Source organism: Leptinotarsa decemlineata, unplaced genomic scaffold (genome assembly GCF_025532065.1).
Source record: "Leptinotarsa decemlineata unplaced genomic scaffold, Ldec_3_MD MMD2_tig00000251_RagTag_RagTag, whole genome shotgun sequence".
NCBI lineage: Eukaryota > Metazoa > Arthropoda > Insecta > Coleoptera > Chrysomelidae > Leptinotarsa > Leptinotarsa decemlineata.
The window spans coordinates 7,510,492-7,534,430 of record NW_027412547.1 but is presented as its reverse complement, the minus strand read 5'-3'; the positions used below and the strand labels follow the sequence as shown (position 1 = coordinate 7,534,430).

The 23,939-nt window shown below is 34.6% G+C and overlaps 1 protein-coding gene across 1 annotated transcript in view; it reads right to left on the bottom strand.

The window, feature by feature from the left end:
• LOC111514947 (CD63 antigen) overlaps positions 1 to 23,939 on the bottom strand; it is a 37,312-nt gene that overhangs the window by 2,287 nt on the left and 11,086 nt on the right. The gene's annotated exons all lie outside the window — the stretch shown is intronic.

The following is a 23,939-nucleotide window of genomic DNA, read 5'->3' as shown; positions in this document are numbered from 1 at the left end:
CGTTTCGCCATTATCTCAGATGGCATTATCAAGACGAGTTACTGCTTCGCTTCGAGAGGTGTAACTCCTCTCGAAGCGAAGAACGACCATTTTTCGAAAACAATGCTTTTTTAAGAAAAACTTAAACATAGGGAATACTCAATGAAATTTGTAGAGGTTTTGTTGACGCTCCTTATGGATCAATAATATACAGGGTGTTCCATTCAAAATAAGGAAGATTCTGCAAATTTTTGTTTACAATATGTGGCAAGCGGTTTTTCATACCCTGTATATCACAGGTTGACTTCATATACATCGTTTGAGAGAGTTACCACTGTAGAATATTTGACCAAAAAAAATACAATTGGGCTTGGCACAACTTTATAATTTCAAATATTCTGAGTGACGAATATTGGAAAAAAAAACCTGTCATGCTAGATATCTCGAAAACCGTCAATATTTTCGAAGTGAAGATATACATAAAGTGTCTTTTATTTATATATAGATGTATTGGCTATTATAGGAGGGTCTCTGATAACTTGTTCAAAGCCGAATTACTCTAGGATAGAGCTGAATTGCTGGGTAACATTGTCCAACATATTTAATATAAATATGTCCAACATATTTATATTAAAATCGCCGACATAGATGATGAAATTGAAATTTGAGAATACATTTGAAAACATATCCTCTATGCGGTCCATGAATTCAACAGAACTAGAATAATTTGAAATCTTGTCGTCATGAGTTGATTTTTTGAATGATGAGATAAGATTTTTATTGACCTTCAAAAATTACAAAAAATGTTGAGACAAATTGACATCATTGTGTAGGAACATCAAGACAGTTGTATATACTAAAGTTTGTACATATAAAAAAATAAACTAATGAATAGAAATAATACAGTTTTGTTTTTCAAATCTAAAATTATTGTATCTGTCTCTCTGTTTTTCCGTTAATAAGCTGTCGCCCCCATACGAACGACAACTCTCAGAAGTTGAGAAACTTGTGCGACTTTCAATATTGGAACGGGCACACTTGCAGACTGGTTTCGGGCTCATTAGCCACTCATCAGTGCAAGATAGTGGCCATCATCGACCTAAAGTCAATGATATTCCATAATTGAAAATCCTTAGTCATTTCATTTTCATCAGGAAGGACATTTTTTCCCTTACCCTTTCAACTGAGATTCGTCAGGAGGACAAATGGTTCATAACGTAAGGTATTTTGGTGGCGACATAAAAGTCAATGACCTCTATGCCGCTCTGGCCTTATATACCCCTTCCTGACTGGGGTATTTGATGAACAAACTGTTCATTTGAACAGACGTCGTGGGGCCTTCACTCAACCGAGCGACGGGGCCTTCTTCAGGGGCCTGAAGCATACATGATGACAGGCTTGAACATCGTGTTGTATAGTAAAATCTTATTTTTAAGATTGAGTTTTGAAGTTCTATTGACCAGAGGATAGAGTTTAGCTATCCTCATCTGCACTTTGCTCTTGATATAATCAATGTGATTTGTCCAGGTGAGTCGGGGTTCTACCCAAAGACCTAGGTACTTGACTCGCTTTTGTCATTCGATCTCCCTGCCTGAAATCGTGACCCTTGTGTCTGGAGAAACTTTACGTCTCCCCAAGTCTATCGCCTGAGTTTTTTCTGGATTCACTCGAATCTTCCAGTCAAGGTACCAGCGTTCGAGGTCGTCCAATGCGCGTTGCATGTAGACGAACCTCGGAAGGTCGCTCACGTAAAGGCTGTACAGTAGTGGAGACAGCACAGCTTCCTGAGGCACTCCAGCTTTGATTTCCCTGACGGGAGACAGGGTTCCTTCAACTTGGAACTGAAATGTCTTGCCTTTCAGAAAGGACCTAATCCACCGGACCAGACCCCGAGGCAGATCGAAATCGAGCATTTTGTGTAGCAGGCCTTCGTGCCAGACTCGGTCGAAGGCTTTCGAAATATCCAGGAGGACAAGATGGACTGTCTTCCTGTTGTTCAGCTCTGAGATGGAATTTTCGACCAGTCTCAGAGCCTGCAGCTCGATGGAGTGTGCCCTCTTGAAGCCGAATTGTTCGTCAGGCAGAACATTTCGGTCTTCAACTTCTTCTGTTAGCCTTTGCAGCACAACACGTTCAGCCAACTTAGCCGTTGAACAAAGCAGACTAATCGGACGATGATTCTGGGGAAACAGCGGGTTCTGGCCCTGTTTCGGAATCATGACAACTACAATTGAAAATCGAAATAATTTCAGAGTATTTCATTCCTCGTCCTAAGTTGGAGCGAACAACAAAATTGTCACTCCATCTAGTGGACGAGGGCGAATATAGATCAAAATTTCGGAGGGAGGGGGAGTAGTTTATTAATTTCGGAGGGATGATTCTCAGGAAGAATAGTATGTGTGTGCATATGCACAATGCTCATGTGAAATGTAGTGAGTGTTCAAAACAAACACTATCGCCAAACACCAGAACAAACACTCTTCTCTCTTCAGGAGATGAACTTCACTAATTTCTAACTCTAAAACTGGTCTGTATTTATATATGACAGGGTACACTTTCTCTTTCAGACACACGATTTCAGCCAGAAAAAGAAAGATTATCAAATAATGGAAAGAGAAACATGTTTTCCATCTAAAAGAGACAAAAGCAATTCGTTTGTGATATTGGACAAGTCAGATTACTATGACAGAATTGATTATTTGATTAAGAACGGCCCCTATAATGAATTACCAAGGAAATCATTGCCTGATATTTTTTCAGAAGTGAAGAACACACTCAAAAAGTGCACCGACTTTGGACAGGAGTCTACAGGTTTCTAAAATACAGTTTCTAAAATATACGGTCTACTATACGGTGAGACCAATGCCTCCTCCATATGTTCGTTCACATACTTATGAAATTTCGTCAACTTCAGGAGGAAATTTCGTTAACTTCAGGAGGAAATTTCGTCAACTTCAGGAGGAAATTTCGTCAACTTCAGGAGGAAATTTCGTCAACTTCAGGAGGAAATTTCGTCAACTTCAGGAGGAGTTCAACGAGAAATTGACCAATAACCCAAGTACCTATTATACAATACATGTTTTTCAGACGGAGTCTTTGGTACTCATATAGTTGGACTAGTCTTCATTGAAGGTTATCTCAATGATGACACAAACATAAGTCTATTACAAGGATGTATCAATCCTATGATTAAAAAAATTCTAGAAACTGATGACAATTCACTGGAAACTTAAACTTTCCAGCAGAATGGCGCACCCCACATTTTAATGTTCGAGCGAGGAAGGTTTGGAACGAACGTTTTCGAATGCATTGGATAGACAGAAGGGGGCCGAGTGGAGTGGCCAGCTAGATCACCGGATCTTACACTGTTGGATTTCTTTCTGAGGGGACACCTGAAGTCTACAAATCTAGAAGAGCTGCGTCAAAGAAATGATTGCTAAGCATGAACATTTCGAATAATGTAAGGAAAGCTTTCGAAAGTCGACTGTATTATTGTATGGAAGTGGGTGGAGGTCATTCTGAGCAGTTTAACCGTAGATTTTGTTCCCACTGAAATTGTTTGTTGTTGATTTCCTCAATAAAAGAAAAGACAGCGCATTTTCTGTGTTTTGTTAAATAATACGTTTAACATTCAAGTTCTCGATATCGAATGAACCAATTTTGAAAAAAAAAAATACAGAGGTATTAGAGGGATCAAATACCTGCTAAGCGTAAGGGGGTGAAGTTTCGGGTGTCTTCCTAGAATTATAAATTGATGTTTTCTTTGAAATTTTCGATCACATGTCCATTTCTGACTTATGGGGGAGTCAAGTTTTCATCGAAACGCCCTGTATTACTTACAATTGAAAACAACACACGCTCATTGTGCAATTAAACTAGCGAAATTCTGAATTATATTCGCAACAGCTTCCACTACCGTTTTCTTCAGAAAAAAAGGGATTACAATTACTAGTCCACAGGCTAGTCACGTTCATTAGAACAAAAAATATACAATATCCAGAAAAAATGTTATAAAGAATTCAGTGGAACTTAAAGAGTATATCCTTCAAACCCGACCGATACTAATTAGGAAATGTAAAAAGGAGATGTCTTCGTAAATACCCCAATCTTCGAAAGGACGGCGATTTCAAAGGTTATTGTTATTCCATACGGAACACGATAACCTCGAGGGTTGTTTTGGATATGTGAAAAACTAAACATACATACATCTCTGGAATTGCTGTAATCAATATCTATCTATACTAATATTATAAATGTGAAAGTTTGTGAGGATGGATAAATGTATGTATGCATTTAAGTTTGTGGTTTTTCACGCCTAAACGACTGAACGGATGAAACTTTACATAAATATAGCTCATACATCAGAATAACATACAGGCTACAATTCACAAGGGTTTTGTGTAATTTTGGTCATAATATAACGATAAGTATTAAATAAGCGTCCGCTGCCTATACCTACCGTTGGAGTTACATATGCAGATAATGTACCGTGAGATTGTTAATCTAAAATAGTTCTAAATGAATATTCCGCGATAGCATGTACTATCTCCTTTGTGGTACGCAAAATACTGAGCCATAAATACAAGTAAATTGGATACTTTTTTTACAATGCACATGTTACAACATCTGTCAAATTCTTATGAAAATTGATATAGTATTTCCAATACCAATTGGAACAGCACAGAGAAGGAATTCCCGCCTCGACATAGGCGTCGGCATATTATTTTTCAGTGCTAGTTTTTTAGTTACTTATTCTTACAATCACATCAATTGATCACCCCATGAAAAAGTTATCTCAACTGAATTTTTCCACCATGGGTAATTATAAAAAACTTCGAAATTTAAGGTAGTTGATTTCCGAGTCGAAAACTCTAAAATACAATGAAAACACAAATAATCACACTGAATTGTCGTCAAACATATATTTACAAAATAATAGAGGCCAACAAAATTGCTAGAAAAATCGAAATTCTTCTTCGCTATATTCGGATGAGGGGAAATTATCATCGGGTTGAATAACGAGCGGATTTATGGAACTTTGCACATAATATTTGTTCTCTTCTTTAATAACGTGGGCCACACAGTTCTTCCACACATCACTATTACCTACTTCATTCACCACTCGCCTTATATTGTCAAGCACTACAGCATTCAAAGTCGGTGACTGATTACATTTCCGTAAGCTTTCTTTCATTGTGGCCCAAACCATTTCAATTGGATTGAACACACAATAGTATGGAGGCAAACGTAAGAGAATATGACCATGTGTTTCACACAGCGAATCAATAATATACTCTTTTTTGAAATTACGTTGTTTTATGGTCGCCAGTGATATCTTTTCCGTTGGAATTTTGTCGGGTATTTCCATGTCATGATTTCGCATGAAATTAACAATATCTGCTTTTTTGTGTTATTGTTTGGTATTGTAGTCAATAACCGAGAATGATACGAAGCGTTATCCATAACAATAACCGAGTTTGGAGGAATACTTGGGAGAAGCTGCTCACTGAACCAGGTTTCGAATAAAGCCGCAGTCATATATTCGTGGTAATCAGCAGACGAATCATTTATATTTTTGGCCGACAGAAGCAAAGCGTTAGGTACGAAACCACTTTCATTCCCGGCATGCAAAATTATAACACGTTTTCCCCTTGATTTCGTCGAGGTAGATTATATGTCTGCTGGATTCTTGGTAGCTTTTCATTCGCCTCAAATATTCTTGTCGGAGTTGAACAATGCGTGTCGATTCCATTATGACCATTCGATTGTTCAATTTTTTGAATTTGAAACCACAAGACAATAATACACCTCGTAGAGTTTCTAAAGATTTGTAATTGTAATCGGGATAGTCGAGTAATTTATACCAAATCATTTCCAAAGTTGGTATTTCATTTTTTTGGTATATACCATAAATTGTTCGACGAATCACATCTTTTGTAGCACCATCAACGTTTGCGAATTTTTTATTCCTTTGTTTTCGTTTCATAGCATGGTCAATGACATCCCCTTTTTTAATGACTCGAAGAACTGTCGAACGAGATAATTTCGTTAACTCGCATATTTTATTCACAATAGCATTCTGTGAAGTGTGACAGTTTTGCTTCTTCAAGCATTCATGAATATTTAAAATTACTCGCTGAACTTGAACATGTAAGTCCTTATTTTCAAATTCCGGATCCCTGTCGATTGACACAGATTCCTCACACGTAATGTTATCATTTGTTTCAAAAGGTCTCCAGAAAGCCAGAAAGATTTTCACAAAAATCGGTTTAAACGATGAGATTAGAACCTTTGGTGTAAAAGTTGAAAACATTTTCTAGAGATCAATTACCCTAACACCAAACTGATATTTTTGCACTCGACGCGCGTTTTGCTAACAAGGTTAGCATCTTCAGGAGAAACAAATTGATACTGAATTTAAAGACAAGGGTTAGCTGTTTATATACAAGTTTTTTGGTCCGATGTGGACTTTGTTTGTTAAATGATGATTATCCTAATTGATTTTTTGGTAATTAACAAGTGGAACTACTACCTGCAAATTAATTTGTCCGCTTTTTAATCTATTGTTGACAATTTTTTTTTCAAAAAGTTTGCAAAGCCACTCACTTCCTCACCTAACTGGCACTGATAAAGAAATATTGTGAAACGGACAAAAAATTTGTATTCAGCCAGTCCAGCTAGCCGAGCCTTTACTCCTCAACTACATTTGATAGTACGTTTACTATCTGGGCGACTAGGGGCCACAGGCAAAAAATGTTTATGACTGTACTCTTATTTTTATTGCCGTTCCAATTGGGAACGGATATACTATACAATTGTCATATTTAATATAGGTGAACTTTGTCATTTACACTGAGTAATTTGGACGAATCGTTCAAAAGTTATCACGATAAGATTAACTTGACGCAACGTAGTAAGCCATTACGCGTCGCGTCTATTGTAAGACGACGGTGGCGATGCGTGGGGGTAGAGGGGCGGTCTAAGAAATGTAGCGCCATCGCCGAGAAAGCGGGCAGACGTCGTTGACGGTTGTGTTGGTTTTGCGAAATTAACATAATTCGATTCTTGAAGCTATTCATTACTTAGTGCTGTTGGCATATTTTTTTAGTAACCGCATTTTTAAAGCAAACATATAAATTACTAGCTGTCGCCCGTGGCTTAGCCCACGTAGAATTTGGTTTGTCACATTGAGTTTCGTGACAGACCATTTTAAACGAATAGTTGCAATAGTTTTTTTATTAACCCAAAACTACAGGTTTCCAACTTCAAAATTGACTAAATTCAATACAATCTTTGAACTTTGAACCCCTATTTACCTTCTTGGGGGTGGAAATTCCTGATTCCTTTTATTGATGCTTATTTACGCTATACAAAGAACCTACCTGCATATTTCAAGATTTTAGCTTCGGCTGTACGTTGATATAGAGTGTCAGTCAATCAATAGGTACCCACGTATACAATATACAATACTAGCTGTTCTCCGCTGTTTTACCCGCGTAACTATTTGTTTAAAATAGTCTGTCACGCGGGCAACAACTAGTTCATATAATAAAATTGAAACTGATCTGAAGATTATTATTAACGCAATATAATCCAAAACAATGATTTTTTTTTAGAATTTTCGTACGTTTGTCCGAGCTAACCTTTTTTGAGATTAGGTTAGGTTAGGTAAAAAAACTTATGTCAACTTCAAATCAAATCAAATTTATTATTAATCTGAAGACCATAAGTGGTATAAGACATGTCAAAAATTTGGATTATAGAGATAAAAAGCAAAATTAAATGTTGAGAGTTCACGTATATCTTACGTGAACTCTCAAATGTTTGTTGAAAATTCAAAAAGTTTCAAGGAACAAAACTAGGATATGTTGCGGTCGTACTTAACCTTTTCTCGGTCCATGAACTATAAAAAGCCCTATCATATTAATCGTAGCAGAAGATGGATAGTGGTGTTCGAAATTTTGGCAGTCTTTCCAACACTTTCACACAATTTCTATTTCTAAATTTTCAAATGATACAAATAAATTCTCGATATTTTTATCTAAGCTGCTGAGGTTGGATTTTGTTCTAAAAATAATGATCAGAAGATCTAATAATAGTTTTGTCATTGGATACTACCAGTTTCTTTAATCCTTCAGAATCTTGTATCAGTCGATGACTACTTCGTAGGAACATTATAGAATCATATTATGATGGTTGAAAAAAAGTAATGGAATTAACACTTTTTTATTAGATGTATTTTCGAACTCATTTCATAGATTCTATAAGATAGGTCTATTGAAACATGCATATCCAACAAAAATAGCAAAACAAGAGAGTTAAATCAGGTGGTGAGAACAGTTGGACTTGATCGAATACGATTAGTAGAAAATGAAAATAATACTGTATAGAGAAAAACAGATTCAGCAACGGGAGTTCCATTACTTGTATATTAGTTTTTTTGTCAAATAAATCGCTTTTATGAAAAATAAACATTTCTATGAAACATTTTTTAGGAATGCCGATTCTACCGACTCCACAATCGGCAAAATTAATAAATTTATACATCTAGATAAATAAAGAATCTGCTTAAATGTAATAAAGAACGAACTGAAAAATTCACTCCGAAAAGTTACTACGTGAAACAAATCAATACATTTCAATTGAAAAGCCAATTTCAAAAAAGTAAAAGCACAATTGCATAAGATACCACTTTTATCTGACCCATTTTTACGATATTGAATCCAAGAAATGTTGAATCAATATTTTCAACATTCGACCTTTGATAAAAAGTTTAGCACACATAGGATCTGTAATAATTTTGATTTCATGTATATCTATGAATATAAGACCTGTATCAATCAGTTTAATCTGTTTTTCCGTTAACCAGCTGTCGCACCTCTACGAACGACAACCCTCAGAAGTCGAAACTTGTGCGAGCTAAGGATTAACGAAGTCTTATCTTTTCAAGTGTGATTCCTAACACGCTCTATGCAAATTACTGTAAATTGAAATGTCCATTTTGTGTACACTGTATGTATTCTGAGAAAACTCTGAATACCTGATAAATAATAATTTTATTATTTACTATCCATTCGGTAAAAATCTCCACAGTCGGTTATTGGACGGGAGTCCCGTACATCAAGGAATATACATTATCGTGTGTATTCTACAAGAACATTTTCAAATAAGAAATCAAATCACTTTTTCCCAAACGCATTTAATCTCCAGCGATTCAAATCCAACGTGAATTGCTGCTACTTTCGCACAGGCACCGCTCTAAGAGCGTCTTAAGGATTCTCTTGTAGTGCTTGTGCTTGTCCTTAAAAAATCATTCACAGCGATAGTGTCTGTCGCCAGTAATGTCACTAGTAATATTATAAGTTACGTATGACATATTATTATTGTATGGTATTATGGTTGAACTCAGAAAATATAAACTTTCAATTTTTGGGAGAAACCTATTTTTTGAAAAAAAAAAAAGTCGAAAACAAATGAAGTATTCCCACTCTCCATAAACAAATTGTATATCATTTTCAATTATGTCCAGCTCCACTAATAAATATAACATCTAATGATTTTTGAGCTATAATCCATATACCGTGTGTAAAAGCCAAATTGAATAAATTCATTATTTCGGTTATAACCCCCAATTTTTTAAATGGGATGTATAGACTTGTGATATATAGTTTGAAAGGTATCTTCAATCTCTATCCAAAAATGTTATAGCTTTCAAGTTTATTGCAACAATTAAGATAAAATAAATTAAAACCATGTGGTTACCGAAATTCGATAAAATACTCAAAACTTATTGCAATATATTCAAAACTTATTTCATGTTGAGGTAAGAAAGTAAGCAAAAACCATTGCAATGTTCTTTTTAGATGGTATCCTTTAAAAAACTGTAAATAATTTCCGTGGCAACGTTAGTTTGAAACGCCTTGTCAACTTGTTTTGTATGTTACAACATTAGTTGTCAGTATTTTAATTCAAGTTTAAAGTTCGTTAACTTCAAGTCTGACAAATGGGTAGATTAACGGAAATGCATGAAATAACAATTTTACAAATGATTGGTTACGGAGATAAAAACCGAACACAACAGGAAGAAGCTCGCCTATTTCATGAGGAATTTCCTAATTTACCGGCCATATATCAAGGAAAAATAAATATAGATTAAAAAAAACTAAAAAACACGCAATAATTGATTGTTACGTACAGCGCCATCTGTTCGCAAATAGATCAAGCAATAATTGATAGTTACGTACAGCGCCATCTGCTCGCGAATAGATCAAGAAATATTAATTAGGTTACGAACAGCACCATCTGCCCGCGAATAGATCAAGCAATAATGCCGATAATTCTGTCAATACAGATCCCGATCTTGAGAGTTACACACAAACAACCATACATACATACATACATACGGGTGAAGCTAATATAAAGCGTGTAATAAGCAAAATAGAGAAGCAGTTTCGCGAGCTTGGTCATGTGGGGCAGATAAAAAAGCTGCTGCCAATGCAACTCAAATTAGATGTGATGCTTGAGTTTGAGAGCAACCCACATATATCGAGTAGACAGGCATCCACTATATTCAATGTTAGCCATATATCGATACTAAACATATTAAAAGAAAATAAAATGCATCCCTATAAAATGATACCCACTCAGGAGTTCCTGGAAGGCGATTTTGATAGAACTTATTTTTGTGAGCAAATGATGGACATGTTGCTTTAGATTTGTTTACTGCCAGTCTTCAAGCATAGCCCATTGACTAATAAGAATGTTGGATAACAATATCTTCCAATTAGAAGACGTTATATTTTTTGTTGCCTGGACTTTGTCTCTTAACGGTCATGCTAATCGACAGAAATGTCGCCACTGGTGAGAGAAGAACACACGCAATACCCTCAAAAGGTTAATTTTTGAGCAGGGATTGTAGAAAACCATATCATTGGTCCCTTTTTCGTTGAGGGCATCTTGAATAGCGATAATTATTTGGCACTACTTCAAAATGATGCTTGTTTGAAGGTGATTGACAATGTTTCATGATGAATTTCACTAGTTCGGACTTCCATTATCTACTATATAAAATGATTTGAAATCCCTGAAACAACTAAAAAAAAGGATTAAAAATGAATAGCTGAAAATAACAATTATATTAAGCAAAATAAACCTGGAATGAAATAATAGTGAAATAAAATACAAGTAAAAATAGAACAATTGAATGAATAAAAAAATAAAGAAATGAAAGAAAATATAGTAGACAATGGAAGTCCGAACTAGTGAAATTCAAAATGATGTCATTCCAAGTTTAGCAAACTTATATTCTGATCCAGAAAACCCTCAAGTTCCAGTGCATACGATATGGTTTCAGCAGGATGGAGCACCACCACATTACCAAGTTAATGTCCGGCAATTCCTCGATACATTTCCTAATCGGTGGATAAGGAGGCAAGGATCGATTGAATGGCCAGCACGGTCACCTGATCTTTTATCATTAGATTTATTTTCATGAGGATATGTAAAGAGCAATGTGTACAAAACTAAACCTTCAGATTTGAATGACTTAAAAGAACGAATAACGCTTGCGATTAGGTCGGTCACGCCTGATATGTTAAATAATGTTAGAAGACAGTTCAATTTGAGATTAGGATGTTGCCAAGAAGTTCGCGGTGAATATTGTGAACATCTACATTTTGAACCACATGATATTAATTTATCTTATCTCCATTGTTGCAATAAACTTGAAAGCGATAACATTTGATAACATTTGAATATACACACTGTATATTCAAATACTGAGAAATAAATCAATTTGCAGGCACTAATCGTTAAACATATCGCCATCCCCGCCTAAACATCACTAAAAAATAAAAAATGACCATTCATCAATTCGACTGGTGAATTGCAGCTCCTGTTGAATACGTTAATTGCTTTAACAATAACTTTGTCAAGGCGAGCGCAACGTAGGCGTTTTTTAATTGACTGAACAATAGGTCTTAATGTAATTGAAGATAAAATTATGATATCATTTTAGCGACGAGGTCTACACAACATACCATAATTTTCTGAGCCCCATTAAAAAGAATCTGATTCAGCAACCACGAACAATGAATAATAAAGATAAGTCGAATAATTTTGTAGTGACTCGTCTCTCGATAATGCAACATTTATATTCGGAAAATAATCATTTGAAAGGTATTCCATTTAGCCCGTGAAAACAGAAAATAAAATTCAATAGAACGTGATATAATGAAATCCATATTTTTTTTCAAATGAAAGGGTTATATTTTTACGAGTGATTAATTTCTGGGAAATAAAGTTTTTGGCTTTCTACTACTCCATTTGATACAGAAAAATGTGGGAATCTTCCAAAGAAAGGAAGGAAGTAATTAATTTTAAAAGAAGTAACTTCCTGACACAAACTGGAAGAAACAACTACTTTCATATAAACACTGATTTACATGAAAGAAAAATACTTTCGAAACAATATACACATTGCTTCTATACAGTGCATTTCTTTAATGTCCCCCACCTTTTATTTTTTGAACGGGTCAACTCAAAAAAATAAAATTTGGCATAATTAAAATTGATGCATGAATACTTTATTCTGAAATGAAATTGACAAATGGAACTTTCAAAATGGCAGAACATTTAATAATTTCCTGAAGACAAACACATTAATATCGATATTTCTAGAAATATTCCTTTTTATCTGCCATATGGCAATTCCAACAACCCGTTGAGTTATTTTTTGTTTATAAAAACGACAAAAAATGTTACTACGACAATGAACATCATTGTTCAGTTAGAATATTCTCATTTAGTTTTAAGTTTTACTAGAAGAAAAGTACCACGTCAACAATCTCTAAAATGGTCAATTCTCGTCCATTGGAAGAAAAAAGTGAAGCGATTTTCATTTACGGTGGGACGCGAGACCGAAACGATTTCCAATGAACGTTTTCCGAATCGTCTTCTCTGTAGAAAATATTTGAGGAAACTTGTATTCAAATTCACAAGTACCGGTAGTGTACATAATAAAAAGCCCCCAGGTCATCCGTCAATTCCTGAAGCACGTGCAAATAATTGGTGAGATGGTAGTAAATCCTGAACAGTCTTCTTATTCCGTCGCGAATGTTTGTGAGGTGTCTCCTTTTACTGTGTGGTGACTTTTGAAGAGCAATAGGTGTCATCCATACAAAATTAAAACGGTACACCAATTAACTGAAGATGACCCTGATCGAAGAACAGAATTCTGCGAAATCATGACGTAAACCATTGCAAGCCATCCTACCTATCTCCACAATATTTGTTTTTAACCCTGACATCTTCCAGGAAACACATACCCAATATCCAGAAAAAATTAACGTTTGGGCAGGAATATTGGGAAACCATATTGTAAGACCACTATTTATTGATCAAAATTTAACAGAGAAACTGTATTTGAATATGCTGTAAACTACTGTTGACCCTCTCATTAATGAAATCGTCAAAACGAATCCTAATAAATTCGATATGGATATTGTGTTCCAACAAAATGGAGCACCACCACATTACTCCAGACGAGTAAGAAACTATTTGGATACTACTTTTCCCGGTCGTTGGATTGGCCGTCGAGGTCTTACAGAATGGCCAGCCCCCTCGCCAGATTTGATACCTTTGGACTTTTTTAAGGGGCTATTTGAAGCAAAAGCTGTACGAAACTGAACCTGCTTCAATATTGGATATACGACAGAGAATAATGAATATTTGTGGAGATATTGACGTTACTGTGTTAGAAAATGTTCGGCACGAAATATCGAATAGGCTGTTCATATGTCAAGAAGTTCAAGGCAACCATTTCGAACATCTTCTAAACTGACCTCAAGCTTATTACCTCATATTATGTAGTTGAATGTCAAAGTATTCAGGCAATTATTAAAAGTTCCGCCATATTGTAGTAGTTGAAGATACTGAAATTATATTCTAGGGTTGTGAAGTATTCGCCAGGAGCTTCAAAATGATGTGTCACAAGACTCCCCTTTCCATTTAATTTTTTTCCCAGATGGCGCTCAGTCGCTATCTTGAAAGTTTCATCTCTCAATTTCACTTCAAAATAAAGTATTCATGCTTTAATTTCATTATCTCAAATTTTAATTTTTTGAGTTGACCCGTTCAAAAAATACAAAGGGGGGACCGTGTTAAGAATCACACGTTAAAAGGTAACACCTCGTTAATCCTTGACTCGCACAAGTTTCGACTTCTGAGGGTTGTCGTTAGTAAGAGTGCGACAGCTGGTTAACGAAAAAAAACAGATTTTTTTTAAACATTAAAGAAAAGCACTGTATACAATCAAATTGGATACTTTTTTTACAATGCACATTTTAGAATATCTGTCAAATTCTTATAAAAATTAGACGAATCCTTTGAAAGTTATCACGATTAGATTAACTTGACGCAACGCAGTAAGCCATTACGCGCCGCGTCTACTGTGAGACGACGGGGGTAGAAGGGCGATCTAAGCAATGAAGCGCCATCGCCGAGAACGCGACCCAAACGCGGGCAGACGCGTGAGGGCAGACGTCGTTGATGGTTGTGTTAGTTTTGTGAATTTCTCTATTGGTAGCATAATTCAATTCTCCAAGCTATTCATTACTTGGTGCAGTTGGCATACTATTTTAGTTACAGTAGTTTTAAAGTAAAAATATACATCACTGCCTGTTGCCCGCTCTTATATTAGCGTAAATCCGAAGCTACTGAACCTAGAATCTTGAAACATGCAGGTAGGTTCTTTGTATAGCGTAAATGAGCATCAAGAAAGGAAATCAGGAAATTCCAGTCACAAGCAGGAAAAATAGCGGTTCAAAAATTGTATTGAATTTCGTCAGTTTTGAAGTTGGAAACCTGAAGTTTTGGATTAATAAAGAAATATTGTAACTATTTGTTTAAAATGGTCTGTCACTGTTCGATTCGAGTTATTATCTTTTCTTGGCTACACGACACGGTATAGAACTGAAAGACAAAATTTTTATGTAAGATTTATGTTGTATTATAAGTCAAAGAAATCCTATGAAGAATATGTTGAATAAAACGAAGCAATTAAACTTCATATCAACATTTAGTTTCAAACCTCAAATCAAAAAAATATTTAAAACTAATCAATACAGCTTCCTCAAGCGCTTGAGGAAGCTCTTGTATAGCGAAACACATGTCGCGGTTTTTGTAAAACCCTTTATAGTGAAAATCATACAATACACAATTAGTTTTAATGTGGATTTTCATCAAGTATCGGCCAGTTCTATTCAATTAAAACAATATTTATTTTTAAACTTTGATTAAATAATCATTTATTTTTGAAGAAATCATTTTTTTAAACGTCAATCAAAGCCACATTCCTTTTCAAAACTTATATCAACATTTATTTCTGAACCTCAAATCAATATTTAAACCGTATAATTTGGCCGAATATCCGATTCGGTAAAGGTTAAACCGAATAGTATTCGGTTATTTGGTGAAAACACTATTCAGTGCATCTACAGGGTGACCCATTTTTAATGGAAACACCTCCCTAAAATTTGAAGTTGTAAACCGTTTTTATTATTATTTTTTAAAATGTCAAGTATTAAATGGTCTACCTTGGGATAAAATTTGAAATATTTATTAAAGTTTCAGGGCATACTACGATATTTTTTCTTAGTCGAAAATCGGGATTTTTTATTAGCGAGTTTTTTATTGAAAAAATCACTACGCCAATGGATTTAGAGTGCCTCTAAACAGGTGTGACCGAAATTTCATTAGAAAATATTCATTATTAACAAAGTTATGACAACTCAAAAATTCGAAAACTCACACAGCTAACAGTCACAAAAAACACCCTATATCAACAGATATAGCCATGCGAATATTTTTTTATGATTTCAACAATAAAGTGCCGCCAGATGAAAAACAAAAAACAAATAGCGTAAATATTTTTAATGAAAATAACGGAATTACATTCAAGTTTTCACGCAAATTAGCTAAAACTAAGACCTAATATTTCAATTTAAATCTTAGTTGCCATGAAAAGGATATTACAGTTTGAAACTTGTGAAAGATTTAAGTGTACTATTGTCAACAATATTCACCTTACAGTTCTTCCAATCATTTTGTGTCATGGCTGCAATATTGAGCGAAGAGAGAAAATTGAAATTGTACGCCTTTCGGGAGATGACGTTAGAAGTGCTAGAGAGGTTTGTAGAGTATTTAATGAGAGACATCCAGATAGTCCTCGTATTAGCTGCGGTACGGTAAATAAAATAAATAAAATATTCAATGAAACTGGTGCAGTATCAAAAATGATGTTAAAAAGTAATCCTGTATAAAGACGAAACAGGAATGACAGGAATGATCAAATCATTTTAGATTATTTCGGAAATAATCCTAATGCCAGTATAAGGAATGCCACTTTAGATTTGGATATTCCACGAGAAACTATTCGGAGATTCAAGGCGAAGAATATTAAACCTTTCAAGCCAAAATTTTTACACACACTTCAAGAAGGCGACGAAGCAAGGCGCCTGGAATATTTTTTATGGACCCAAGGGGGATATTGAAACAATAGAAATTTCCTAAAAAATATATTATATACCGGCGAAGCCACTTTCACTACAAATGGAGTAATGTCATCATAGAATTGTCGCTATTGGGCAGCGGATAATCCTAACTGAGTAATAAACTGTAAAAGCCAGTATTCCCGAAAAATCAACGTCTGGTGTGGGATATTAAAAGAACGAATTATTGGTCCTTTCTTTTTTGTGGAAAACATTAATGCGCAGAGGTTTCTAGAATTTTTAAACACAGAGTTTTGTGATGCTATTCACGAGCTGCCAATCAATGAACGATCAAATTTAATTGTCCAGTTAGATGGGTGTTCAGTTCATTATGCCAGAGCTGTGAGGCAATGGCTTAACGAACATTTTCCAAACCGATGGATAGGCCACGGTAGTCCGTTTATAGAGTGGCCACCCAGATCTCCAGACCTCACAGTTTTGGACTTTTTTCTCTGGGAACTCCTCACACAAAAGGTTTACAAAACCCGCTCAAGAGATAGAAATGAACTTTGTGCAAGAATTCGACAAGTATGTGCAGATATTAGCTCTCAAGAACTAAGGAACGTAATCAGAAACATTCAAATTTTGTCCCAAGGTAGACCTTTTAGTACTTGACATTAAAAAAAAAATTATTAAAATCAATTTACAACTTCAAATTTTAAGGGGGTGTTTCCATTAAAAATGGGTCACACTGTATAATCATTATACTTACCACCTATGAGACATTATCACCTTCATCTAGTAGTACAAATATTTTTTTAAATAAATTTGCTCTAATTAGGCTACGACCAAATCTTTCTTTTTAGAGAAACGAGCGACATTATTGATGGGTTGATCAAAGTAGGTTAATACCCTACAAAGCTTACTATCACTCTTGAAAATTGGATAGACCAGTTCTAAAGCTTATTTTCGTATTTTTAGAAAGAATGAAGTGTCTAATATCCACTTTGTAACTGTCATTGACCGCAATTTGTTCGATGAAACATCCCAGGAATCGTTAAAATGTTTAATTAGGTAGTAAAACTCAATATGATTCAAATTTCCAAAATATATAGAAGGCAGGAAGTGGAAATTGAATTGGTTAGTACTGAACACATGTAGCTTCTTACCGACATTTTTGAAATACAATTTTCATGAGGCTTTGACTCATCAAATTTTTACTTTTCGAAACGATATACTATTTCTATACATCAACACAGAGGTTTTCTTCAAAGCGGTTTCGGACTTTCTCACGTATTTCCGGTAATATTCTGACATTCAGCAACAATTAGTGATCATAAATAATCTAGAAATGCTGGTTGAATTGTATGAACTATAATTTTTCAGTAATCCCACAAAAAATTCAACAGACCTAAATCGGGTGACCTTGCAGGTCACCCCATTGGTCCTCTTCGATTGATCCATCTACCAGGAAATACTGTCACGTATATTGAGTAGATAGTCTTGCGAGCGGATCAATCTCGTTATATATGGATTCGACAGCTGACTCAAACCATGTTATGCCAAGATAGACCTTTGGCGTTCGCAAAGTCAAGCTTTGATATCAACTTACGAATGAGAATTCGCTTTCTGTCTATCTCCGCAGCTTTCACCTCAAGCAGGAAACTAAATGTAACCCGAGTCCAGAAAACAAAGTATTCTAGATCCAACACCGAAATATATCTGCCTAGTGTTGGATCACGAATGCTTTGTTTTCGGACTTTAGTTTCCTCAAGCTTCCTGCTTAGGTGAATGCTACAGAAAAAGAGTTCGATTCCTTATTCGAAAGACCGCCGAGGGGATCCTTGATAAGATTTATATGGATGTTAATAATAATAATAATAATAATACGTTTATTGGTCCTTAATATGAGCATACAAGAAGCTATAGGGCAAGTCAAGGTATACAAAATTGTAGTAAATATATTATTATAGGTATATATATATATATATATATATATATATATATATATATATATATATATATATATACACATACATACACATACACATATAAGTGAATAAAATAAAATAAATAAATGCTAGCGGACAGCACAGTATATTTGAAGACATAAGAAAACTAAATACTAGCATAAAATAAATATATGTATACAAGTGAATAAAATATGTAAATGCTAGCGGACCGCACAGTATATTTAAAGACATGACAAAAGTTAGCACTAGCAATTGCGACAATATTCAAAATACTCATTCAGATCGTACGGTGTAATGTGAAGTAAGAAATCTTTAGTTTTTTCCTAAAAATGTGTGCCTGATTTATTAACTTCAATTCATTGGGGAGGACGTTATATAGTCTCAATCCCATTATATCAGGTAGATTGTGACAGAGGTTTAGACGTGACTTTGGTAGGCGGAGCTCGTTTCTTCTCCTGGTGTTGTAACTATGAAAGTCAGTACTTGTGAGAAACGTGTTTTTCTTTTTATGAATATATGTTAAGACTTCCAAAATATAGAGACCGTAAAAAGAAAGAATACCGAATTTCTTGAAGAGATTTCGACATGACTGCAACTTCGGTGCATTTGTTATGCAACGAATTATTCGTTTTTGTGCAATAAATATATCTTTAGCGGCTGGAGATGTACCCCAGATACTGATTGCATAACAGTTGCATAAGTTTTCCTGTCTGTAAATGGGTCTTCGTAAGGGAAGGTGTTCAGTTCATGTTTATTTACTGTTTTAATATGGCTGTTATATGCTGTTTATTGACGTCCTCTATTCATACCCAAGGTGATATGGATCAATGTCAATGCTGACTTGCTGAATCGACATCCAGCGATACGCAGTTCTTGAAATTACGACATGAAGACTCTTTGTTTTCTTTGTTTATTTTAAAACTATGTCATCACCTATTTTACTATAAATACCGTTCTGCGTGACGAAATGAATCAGTTATAGTTATACTTTTAGGTTATATTTACAATTATATTTTGTATTCTGTAACTCAAGGGAACACAGTACTGTTTTCCTTTTCCAAAATAAATGATTCTAAAAAGCGCATTTTTCCAAAGTGATATATAACATGGCTATGAAATACATGTGATTAGTATTTCTGTTCTGAACCTACTATTCTTGCATGTTGAAGTTATTAAAAACAAACAGTGTATTGGTCTGTATGAAACTCAATTTTTTGAAAATTACCTGTAATTAAAGATAACGAAGAAAACATAACAATTGAGAAATCCCTCAACCAATATGTTCACTTTGTAAAATTCTAGTGAGGTCACGTATTCAATAAACATTAAGTACCTTAAACTGGGACGATGGAAATATTAAGCTCAAACACAAACTCAATTATCTAGTTTACGAGTATATGTTCTGTTATGTGAAATATACCCAGTGAAAATCATTCAAATTCCAGAAATTGTGGAAGAAGTCATTCAACAACTTTGAAAAAACTTTGGCTTTCTACTACTCCATCAATAAACAAAAAATGAGGGAAATTTCCAAAGTCGCCGACTTAGCGCTGATTAGTTCCTCACTAGACCGAGAAAAATGTATAGTCGGTTTCACGGTATATAGTATTGGCTAAATGATTATACTAATTTCATAGATAACATATAAATTTGACAATAGTAATTGTGGACTGCTCAAATAACAGAAGCTCAGAAATAAACGAAAGTCTAAGTGCATCAAAATTGTCAGACTGTATAGAAAACATTTATTTTATTCAAATAATAGTCTTCTGCTTATCTTTTTTCAATGGGGAATGTTCCTCCTGACGAAAATCAAGTAGTTTTCATAAAACAGCTCTAAAACAACGCATTTTAAACTTATCATTTCAATCTTTTTCTTTAAAAAATTATTTAAATACTTAAAAAAGAGGAATGAAATGATGCATTCAACATTTGAAGGGATTCGTTTCTATTTCACCATTTGGCAACATCCGTTATAGCTAATAAAGGACAATGAATCTGTTACCTGTATGAGACAAACAAAGATGACATATTTCAGAGGCGTATTGTTCTGTTTACTTATGTTCCGAGTTCCGAGACATTCTGTGACATGACATTTTGTGCACCTAACCTATCTTCCTCTATATAAATAAATAACAAAACAACTGTTAATTATGTGGCTTGTGGAGGTGGTATTGAACTATAATTTATATTTTGCCAAGCTAATACCACGAAGGGCGTTGGATTATATCCGACAGGTGTCAGTGCAGGATTCTTCACTAAAGTTATTCCAGCATATGCTGTTGGCTATACGACTGCCGCAATAGATTATCAATTATTGGAACACATTTGCAGACCGGTTTCGGGCTGTTTGGCCATTTGTCAGTATCTATCATCAACATAAAGTCGATGATTTCCGATAATTGAAAATCGAATTCCTTCAGAGTATCATTCCTAGAACTAGGCTGAAGCGAACAACAAACAACAGGTTTATAATCGTCCCACCTGCCCGTGAACGAGGTAACCAACCGCATATCCGAAATTTGACCAATTCCTCGTATAAGGAAAGATGGGGCGATGACAAACCTGTTGTTTGTTGTCCGTTTCAGCCTAGTTCGAGGAATGATACTCTGAAGGAATTCGATTTTCAATGGACAATTCCAGTTCCCCTATTCAGTGTTGCCACTATGAAATGTTCGGGTCGACTGACAGTTCCTAGGCCTTTTTTGGAATAATTTGAAGTCGGAACAGATAGAGTTTTCAATTTCATAGATTTCTGTATGTTCCTGGATATATTAATCGAAGTATTAAAGTTGATATGGACAAAAATAAAAAATCCTAGGGAGTTTTAAGTTTGTACGTTGTTTAATAGTGGTAATTCTGTCATTTTACCGTCATATGTCATATACCATATAAAATTTTATTGTTGCATTCACTTATTGTTTATTGTATTCAGTAGAACAGGATCGTTCTGATAGAAAAAGTCTAACCATCTTTGGAGTTCTGCAACTGAATGTTCTTCAATCAATGAATTGTCTTTCAATAGGGCACCTGGAACATCCTCTGGTAATAATATTGGTATGGAAAAAGATATCATACAACACCTAGAGAATATACTGTCAAAACGTAACTACTCGGCAAAAAAAAACTGAACACTGAAATGCTATGTTTGTGACAACAGGTAAACATATATAGGTGACAGGTTTCGAAGAATTGAACAACCTAAAAAGTAAAATTCCCTAGGATTTTTAATTTTTGTTCATATCAACCTTAATAGTTCGATTCATATATCCGGGAACATCCAGGAATCTATAAAATTACAAATTCTATCTGTTCAGACTTTAAATTATTCCAAAAAAGGCCTATAAAATGTCAGTCAATTTAGACCCGAAAATTTTATAGTGGCAACACTGAATAGGGGTACCGGAATCGTCCATTATCGGAAATCATCGACTTTATGTTGATGATAGACACTACCTTGCACTGACGAGTGGCCAAACAGCCCGAAACCGGTCTGCAAGTGTGTTCCAATAATTGAAAATATATTGCGGCAGTTGTATCGCCAACAGCATATGCAGTGAAGAATCCTGCACTGTCACCTGTCGGATATAATCCAACGCCCTTCGTGGTATTAGCCAGAAGAGTAGTTGTTTTCTGATAGGTTTCAGTCCATTAACTTATAGTGTAGGGAGTTGAGGCTGGCCTGAAAGAAATGTTCCTTTAGATGATTTGATTTATAGCCACTGACCATATGTAAAAAATCACCTATTAAATTTTTGCGTACTTTGTGAAATGAACATTGAGCTGTGATACATTTTGGACATGTATTGTATTGTAATACACTACCCAGGCAAAATAAACGTATTTGAAAAAGTTGCATTTTTTTGTGTATTTAGAAAAAGGGGTAAGTCGTCTTTCGCATGATTTCATATAATATGAAGAGCATACCTAAACGCCCGACCTGACGAATAATGATAAACTAGGGGACTTATTTCTCAATCCCCGGTTGATATTTTAAACGCTAACTTCGAAGTTTCATATTATATTCTGAATATAATTCTGATAGAATTTTATGGAGGAACGACACAATAATCCCCAATTAAAAAAATGCCAAAGTTTTAATGAGATTTTTATATAACCTCTGAAGAAATTGAAAGCAAATGAAAACTTATAATTTGACTTTAGATAAAAATTTTGTTATTTTCTGTTGCATGACCCAGATGCCGAGAAAACTTGAAAACCAAAAATGTTGTGTTCGTTTTCTATTGGAAAAATTTTCAATTCTTCATTTAAAAAAAATCGACTCTACAAAGGTAACTCATGCAGTTAAGGGGATGTTCTACCCTATATCGAAATAATACAAAACGCAAATCTAAGATACTCGTCTACAAGTATTAGATTTATTTCGGGTTTTCGTCATTTTTTACAGAAAAAAAATATGTAGATTCCATCGTGCAACCCAATTTGTTATATATTAGAGCTGCTTTTTCAATTCTATGAAAATGGAAATTTGGCATCGTGCAGTGCTACCATCAATCGTGGAAAGCAGAAAGCATTTGAAAGCTTATAACATATTAAAAGTTTCAAGAGTATTTTATAGTGATATTATTTAATTCTGGACATGTATATCATCTTGAAGCATTTTTCAACATCTTTCAATTCATCGAGTACTATACAGGGGGTTTCATTTGAAAAAATGAACTTTCGACTACTTTTATGCACAATGGAAATAATAGTAATTTTAGCACGCCCTGTATGATATGGAGTCGATTTCTTGGTGTTATTTGAATATTTCGAGTTTGTCCAAACTATCATCAAAATATCAACTTTTCATGAATTGAGAGTACCGATGTACTTAATTTCAATTAAGGCTATGTTTTGGACCATATTTAGCACAATTTATTTTTTATTTCGAAAACAGATAGAGATAGGTATAGGACATTATCAACAAAAATGTATTAATATACGGGGTGTTCCATTTAAAAAAATATATTTGCTAGTACTTTTTGATAGAAGTGTCAACGCCGCAATGCTGAAAATATTTTAGATCGATAGAACAGGCGAGGAAATGTGAGAGGTGAAATTTTCAGAAAAATCATGCTTTGCGTTTTCCAGAAACGTCTAACCTACCATCGACCGTGAATCACGCTGTATTTGTTGATTTTCCCACCATTTGCATACAATCTAGTGGACAATGGTAAGTAGTTTTATCAAAACTTAAGCAATATGTAAATACACATATTCTAACTCTTGTAGTTTCCCTGACGATAACAACAAAAAGTGTCGAAATATTGGAATCAATAATCAATGTCCTAAGAGTATTCTTTTGCATGCTGCATGAAATATCCCAGAGAAGGTTTTAAATTAAAAGTTATTTCATATATTACAATGTTATCGAACAAATTGCAATAATTATACGCCAAAATATGTCTCAAATTCGGCAATTGACGACATATTTCCTCCGATAGTTGGATTTTGTTTATTCACAGTAAGTAAATTTAGTACCGTAATTATAAATTTC